The sequence below is a fragment of the Euwallacea fornicatus genome, chromosome 10 (genome assembly GCF_040115645.1).
Source record: "Euwallacea fornicatus isolate EFF26 chromosome 10, ASM4011564v1, whole genome shotgun sequence".
NCBI classification, from domain to species: Eukaryota; Metazoa; Arthropoda; class Insecta; order Coleoptera; family Curculionidae; genus Euwallacea; species Euwallacea fornicatus.
The window spans coordinates 1,898,453-1,906,789 of NC_089550.1; positions in this window are offsets into that span (position 1 = coordinate 1,898,453).

The window sequence follows — 8,337 nt, forward strand, 5'->3', positions numbered from 1 at the left end:
AACCGCGAATCATTGAGAGCTGAGCTGAAAAGGCCATCGGAGGTACTAGGGAAAATCCTGGAACGCAGGCTGTGCGGGAAGAGGTTGCCGCCCGTGAGGGGAGAAGTGCGAAATAGTTTCCTAACTGCACAGAAATGCAACATTAAGCGACGACGAAGAAGAGAATGGAATAATGCGGAGAACTCCCCCAAACAAGGACAACTTAAGAAGCCACCTTAAACCAAGGTACTTTTTAATGGTCTATGGTAAGAGAAAACTCCATTTTCCTAGAATTTTCTCGGCGCGACTGCCCTCATCGCCGTGGTGGCGATCACTCCGTAGATCGCAACGAAGATTTCTCAAATCGGATGGTGCAAATTCCGGCGAGTGAGCCTTGAGAACTGCACCAGTTCTTGGGCGAAAGTCGTTTTAAAAATCTGACGCTTGTGTGATGCTTGTGGCATTTATACAGTGTGAGCTATTTAAAGTGAGAATGCCCGTGTAACTTCTGCATTTATAACTGGATTTCGAGGAACCAAGGCTCGAAAGATAGAGAACAAGAAGCTCTATTTATGCCCTAAAAATTGTCGTCTAACTCACCCCACCCAGGCCTACTATAGCTCGTTTTCTATGTCAAAAATCTGAAAAAAATTTAGGAGGTTTTTTTGTGAAAACTATGGGCACGCCACTGAATTGAGTATTCTTTAAAATGGGCACGTACCGAGTTCCATCGAAAATTAACAATTGTTGACCATTTCAGAGAAGTTCATTTTATAGTTGCAAACAATATTATTTTACCAAGAGAGCCACAAAAACAAACTGAAACGTTTAAATTGAATAATAAACGTCAAATTAATTCAATCTATTTGTCAAAAGTAATGTAATTGGTGGGTTGAAAGGAAATCTAGATGGTACAAATTTTCAAGTATTTTTTCAGCAAAAAGTGATGAATGCTGTGGACGATTTGCCACTCGCTTATTTGAGAAATCTCTATTTTCAATTACACGCCAGTTCTATTCGTAATTCCGTTTGTGTGAGATAATATTTAAATTCGCATTTCGAAAATAAGTGGATTTGCCGCAATGGTCCATTAATCGAATGGCCTCCAAAATCTCCCGATCTCACGTCCTTCGACTTTTTTCTGTGGTGCGCGATCGAACATGAAGTTTGTAAATCTGGTCCTCACGACATTGAAGATCTTCGAACCCGCATGCGCGAGGCTCGTGAGGAAATAACTCCAGAACAATTGAAAAATGTCCTAAGGAATATTTAAAAAATGTATAATGAATTTATTGAATTAAGGGGCGAGCTAGCGGAAACTTTCAAGATTTACTTAACGCATTTATTTATTTTATTTTTTATTTGTTTTTATGGCTATCTTGATACAATAATAACAATGTTATTTCCAACTATAAAATAGACTTCTCTGAATGGTTAATTATTGTTATTTTTAGATGAAATTTGATACGTATCGCTTTTAAATTCAGTGGCGTAGTTATTTTTCCCCAAAAAATCACCCTAATCCTTTTTTCCGATTTTTCACGTAGAAAGCAAGTTACAATAGGCCTAGGTCGAGTGAGTTAGAAAACATTTTTTGCAGCATAAATAGAGCCTTTTAATCTCTATCTTTTTTTTAGTCTTATTTCTTTGAAGTCAAGTTATACATAAGTGCAAAAATTTTGAAGGGTGTTTTCATCTTAAACGGGCCACACTGCAGTTAGGAAGGTGGGGTAGCCAGGAAGTGATAAAGAGGAGATATATAGGGAAAGTGGAACAGTGGAAAAGGAGAGGGAGACAGAAGAAACAAAGAGCGTGAAGAGGCAGGAAAAGATTACATTAAGTCCCAAAACTACCTTTATGAATGCGACTAGTTCTGCACTCCTTTAGTTCTCCGTTTTTCGGAGTGATTGGGTACCACCACGAACAGACACTATGAGGGGAGGTGGGAGAGGGACATGCAGAAATAAGTGTGAAGAACTCTAGAAAGAGAAAGAGGTGCAAGAGAAAGGAGATGACAAAAGAAGAAAGAGATTGGGGCAATTCTAATAGTTTTAACGTAATAAATGTGACAAATTTGATGAAGCTGGCAGTTATCGAGATATTTACTCAGAACAATTGTTATTTGTTTATTGCTCCCGTTACGAGTCTAAACTCGCAATAAATAAACTTAACAATAATATTGTCAAGTCCTCATCGTTTTCGAACTGAGTAATAAAATGTAGTACTGTTGCTATACACTCATACCTCACGGTTTCGCAAACTATCCGCAGATTAGTCATTTCGTTCTAATCCTCGCAGATTAGTCATTTTATCCATAAGCATATTGTCACTCACCTAGCAACCAATTTAAGCTACTTGGAGGGAAAAACTGTCTGCGGCACCCTATAAGGGACCTAAGGGCAATTTACACTATCTTGGGCAAATGTATACTTTACAAATGACGAATGGTGTGCCGCACGGCTCATTATATTTACATTTGGGTTCTGCTTTGACAATCAATTATTCTGACGATCTAACGACAAAGGCCGAAACTCGACGGTTAAGTCGTTGACATTTTTAACCGAGGGTCGCAATAATCGCCCTAATGCTCTGAAAAATGCTAAACGGTTCGGTGGGAATTTCTGCAATGAATAAGTGATTGATTATGGGTAGTTTATTATGTGGAGTGTACGCGAGGCCTTTTTCGAACTGTTTTTGTGATTCGGACGTGGGGAATAGAGACGTGCGTTTAATGTTTGCCTCATTTAAGCCCCCGAGTGTCTGTTGGGAAGGCCATTATTCATGTAAGAGTGTTACTGCTTCACATTATAAAACATTTCAGTCCTCGAATGACCCTTTTGTACGTCGTCTATAAACTGAAATCACAACTTTGAACGTGAATCTTCTACCTGCCTCTCCACGTGGAGGATGATTGTCCGATTCTCCCATCGCACCTAAACCATTAATTTAAGCTTCTTCAACCGCAACAAGGACAAGACAGACGGTTAGAAAAAATAGGATAAATTTAGTTATGGAGATGGTTATCGGGCATCATTATTTTCGATAATGGCATTCAAACGCCTGGGTTTCATGTCTAGATGTGATTTCGTTGTGAAGGATATACGTCTGTGGTTTAATGGGATATTCGTTGGGCCCGCTGGGTCGAACTCAACACGAAGGGTTTGAAATTTCGATGAATTGCACAAAAAGCGTTCTGCAATCGAATCTGGGTCTTGCCAGATCGATCTATATAGATCTAGAAAAGTTCGTACAAACTTCCGACACAGATCGTTGACCATGGATCCTATCTGACTCTAGAACGCTACAACCAGGGTTTATCAGTGCATATCCTCGTGTGAGCATATCGCTCGGCTAGCAAGGCAAATATTTGCTCTCACATACCCAAAGTTGTATGAGCCTCTTATCGAGCTTTCAAAGTGCAGATGGTCGAAGCCCTTAAGTCGTATTTTGCAAGTTGGCCCCAAGGCTGCGCCCGAGTCTCTTTGGGTAACCGAAAATTCCCACTTTTGAGGAGCATCTAACACATTCAAATAAGATTCAACCGACTACCAAATTTGCTTCTGGTCTAGCGCAACGGTCAATTACCATAGTCACGACATGTCGTGTTTAGTGGCAGCAAACCACAGCAATCAACGACTCATTTTTAATCAATTTTCATTTGCTGCGCCCACCATTCCAAAACAGCTGTATAATTTTCAAAGCCCTGTTGCCAAACCTCCCTCGAACGCCCCTCCAAGAGTTGCCCTCAAAGGAGAACTCTCCGTTTCTGTCACTTAGCCATCTTGCACTTGCTCCTTTGGGTCTGACTACTCAAAAATTTGCGAGAAACTTCGACTAACTTCGAAGTTTACTTAATGCGTCTAGTTGATGTGGCAACGTGTGTGCCCTCGCAGGTAGAAAACCCCAGGCCGGGCCCAGATGAAGAACAAGAAGAAGAACCGGGCATTTATAAAAACTTAAAATAATGATTCTGATCCCCTGTAATTAGCTACGCTTAACTTTGTCCCATAAAACTTATATATCGGGTGGCTGGTAGGTTGATAAATTAGACCCTTCGAAGCTAGCATACATTGGAAACCCAACATGTCTTTCTGAGGGACCCGACGGCTGAAGGAATGAAAAAGATGAATCAAACGACCAACTTAAATATTTGGGAAGGAATCTCGAATGTCTAGTGGAGAGGAAGAGCTAAGTGCTAAGCAATACTAAGTGGGATGGAAGACATGGAGAAAACCTTGAACAAGACAAGCGCTAAATGTTTTCTTGCCCGCAGTAGATGGAAAGAAACTGAAGAAGCAGAAGAGAAATGTTTCCACTTATTCCGATTTATTTTCCTTCCTCTCGTTTTATTGGTCTCTCGTTAAGCCCTCTTCCTCATCATCGTTTTCATTCGGATTGGTCTGCAATTGATTAAACTGCTTGTAGCTCTTTGATAGATCCTCCTCTTTAAGACTCTTGAGCATTAACGTGCACCCAGTCGAATAACATCGTCCATTTCTCCGTGTTGTGTAAGGGTAATCTACGTGACTCACTTTCTCGTCTCATCTCGTCCTCATCTCTCACTCTCTAATAAGCGAAGAGAAACTGGACGAATAAACATATTCCAATGCATCACAAATTGCTTCTTTTCCGTATGTTTCTGTTAAGGTTAGTTCAGGTCAGACCAAGAACGGATTATGTTCATTTAACGGTGAAAACCTGACTATTAGGATTTCAAGCAAGGGAATATTGTATTTCTTGCCTAATAGCTCTAGGCAGAGATATATCTAAAAATCTTACCATTTCAGACGTGACCAAACAGAAAATTCTTTCTTCAATTCTGCTCAGTTTTATTCAGAATTGATGTCTTTTTAGATACGTTCAAGTCAAAACTGCGCGCTCTAATCGAGTTAAGGCAGTGGCGCGGCGGACGGTATTCGCAACAAGAGCAAAATTTACCACTTAACAATATCTCGTACTGCGCCACGGAAACTCAACAGGATTGACTCGTAGCACTATTGTTCGTTAAAAAGGGCGCTTCCGGTCGATTAAGAATAGAGACATTTGATAATTGAGAATGTGCGTTTACACTCAAAAAACATACCAATGAGAGAACAGTAAGTTGTAACTTTTCGTTGTTGTGCCGGTTACGCCACTGGAACCAGCCAAAATGGCCAATATTTGTGTTATGTCTGAAAGAACAGTATCCATCTCAATTAAGTTGCAAACATTGACGTACAGAAGCCCGATGTTACATTCTATCTCAGACGAGCTAGCATGCAATCACCAATACCGCTATTAAATATTTAGTTCCAGTTTTGAATAGGTACTGTGTATAGGCAGAACTGTAGGTACCAGAATGGTAGACATTAGTGTTATGTCTAAACAAGCAAAGGAACACTGCAGTCGAGTTTCGAACAGTGGCGTGCAGGGGTCTGTTATTACGACCTAAGTAGACGTGTACAAGTAACACATCAACAAGAAAGCAATTAAAAATCTGCAACTTTTGAATACTGCGCACTCTGAGCACTCTAATGCAGATGAATGCAAAACGTGAGAAAATTAATGCCCATTACCACTTTATGCCTCATTCCAGCTCTGCGCTTTAATTAACTCGAGCACCCCAAAGACCGGTTTCGATCCTATTAGATCTCGTCAGTTCCGTTCATCTCGGGTCAATCAAACGCAGGCAAAAATCGACAATGTCAACTGTGAGTACGATGGACCTGCGGGAAAAAATAAACGATTATAATAAAAAAATATCTGACCGAGGCCATCTAAAGCCGTAATGGACCTTTATTTTGTCAGGTTTTTCTTGCGACTATTTGCATCCATCACCCTTAGTTATAAGTTGGCCTTGAGCCTTAGGTCCTGCTGTTACACAGATTTGGTCGAGGGGTGACGAGGACGCGCCAGATGGCGCTGCCACTATGTTTTCCTGCAGGTCCAACATAGTTGCCATTGATACAGCCGATTTCTGCATGGTTTGGTTTGGTCCGAGGTGAATCGAACTGACGACGTCTAATGTGATTGAAACCGGTCTTTGAGATGCTCGAGTTAATTAAAGGCAGAGCTGGAATGAGGCATTAAGTCGTAATAGGCCTTAATCGTCTCAGATTCAATGTTGTATGTGGGTCACTGAAATTAGCACTAATCATACATCTAGGTGTTATAATGAACTGAAAAAATTGGCAGTTTAATTATGCCTCAAACAGTGGTGTGCAGGAACCTAATGATATTAGAAGTGATGACGCAACGTTTAAGTTTTAACCAAACTTCTCGTTCCCAGTTCGGCAACACGAGGGCAAATAAAAAATTTGCAACTTTTGCATGAAAGCAAGTTGACGTTTCAACCAGTGGCGTGGCCGAGCAGCGGCGGTTAAGCAGTGGTGGAGTCTAGCCGCAGCAATGGATGGACTATCGAAAAGGTGCGAGTTGTGAGTATCTACTGCGTGCTGCGCCACTGACGCTAGCAGCCATCATGCATCTAGGTATTGTAATGAAGTGGCAATTCAATTAGGTTTCAACAGTGGCGGGGCCGAAGCCTGATATTGAGTGCTAACAAGACTCTCACAATCCAAGCGCAAATAAAAATTCGCAGCTTTAGAATGCTAAGTGCTACGTCACTGAAACTAACCAGAGTCGTAGATGTAAGTTTTGTGTTTAAGTGCGTGAATTGACACCTTAATCACGTGTTAAACAGTGGCGTGAAAAAGCATGATATGAACTTCTAACCAAGACTTTTACAAGGAGCTTTTACAGCAAGTGCGTAATTAAAATTTTACAACACGCGAATGCGCCTCGCGTCGCCATAGAAAATAACCAGAGTCGTAGATAGTGGTGGCGCGTTAAAATTCACACTGCAGGAGATTTTTAAACAGCGGCGCGCACAAGCGTTCTCGACAGCTTTACCCGAAACAACGCTGCGAGTTGATCGACAAAAGCGCAATTAAAAATTTGCATTTTTTTTCATATTTTTAATTTGAAACTTTTAACGGTTTAGGCAGAAGTGCAATGAATATGAAGGAAGCAAAAATTACAAAATGGAAATTTGCACGCAAATCTGCTTTGCTGTTATCCCATAGACTGCAGTTGATTATTGCAGATTGATAGAGAATAAAATTGAATGCAAATAGCCACAAAATAAAGCAGGGAATTGAATAAATTAAGTAAAAAATGCGAATTGCTTCTGAAAAGTTCTGTCTGCTTCGAAATTTGCTTGCAAATTTCCATTCTGTAATCTTTACTTCCCTCGTATTAATCCCGATTTTGCCTCATCGTCCCTGATCATTTTTCTGTGCTGTGACACCTGCGACGATTCCGTAAGGAGAATCGCAGCCAGGCGGGATGTCCCGGAGTGACCGGACACGCTCAGGTGACGTTTTATATTTAAACTGTGGCGTGCAGCATCGGGCTACGACCACCTCTATCTGGACACTATTTCGGCGCCATTTTGTCGTCGTTTGTCCTTGTTTACCAACGGTTTTGGTTGTTTTAAATTTTTTTGTTAGATTTCGCCGCTCCGAGCTTTATTCCTCTTGAGTCCCACGTAGGGCTATATGCATAATACGTACGTTAGATTTACGATTCGAATCCGGCCGTGAAAATGCAGTAAATTTTGAATTCTCGCTGACGTGGAAACTCCGTCGAAGTAATAAAGCGATTTAAATGGTACAGTATCCTGGCACAGAACTAATATTATCGAAATACCCATAAAATGGGGGGGCACATCATGAAAATTCGAGCGGCGTTTATTTATTATTAAAAGCCCGCACAGGATGGTGCAAAGTTAAATATTACAATTTTCCCGTTATATCGCATCGTAAAGCGTGCACTCGAAATCGCATTTAGGGCGTTCAAATTGTCTTGTACACGTTATGGAGGGCGAATGGGAGACACCTCAATTCAGCAGCATCTTAATCCATGGTGGGCACGGGTCGATAAATCGTCTGGTACTGTTTTGGAAACACGCCATACACAATCCCATAAGCCTGGCCATATAGAAATCTGAAACCGCGACGAGATTTATCGCTTCCACACCTTCGTTAACCAAAAGGTACAGTGAAAGGTAATCAGTGTAGAACGAATTTGAATGATATTTTCAAATGGGCGCGTTGCACGCGAATCGGTCTCAAGTTTAATATTCTCGGTAGTTCGAGTGGGTACTTGCGGTTTTCGTAATGGCAAATGATTGAAACTGCGTTGGGATTTACGTAATTTTGCTGTTTCCTTCAAAGTAAAGTGCCGGCCAAAGTCTCATGAACGAAGATCTCGACTAATATTGTCGCTGTAACCGTAAACTCTCGAAGAAAATAAACTCTGGCTCTTTTTTTAAGCTATCGATTGTCACCTTTCAACCTCCGGTGAAACAGGAACTAA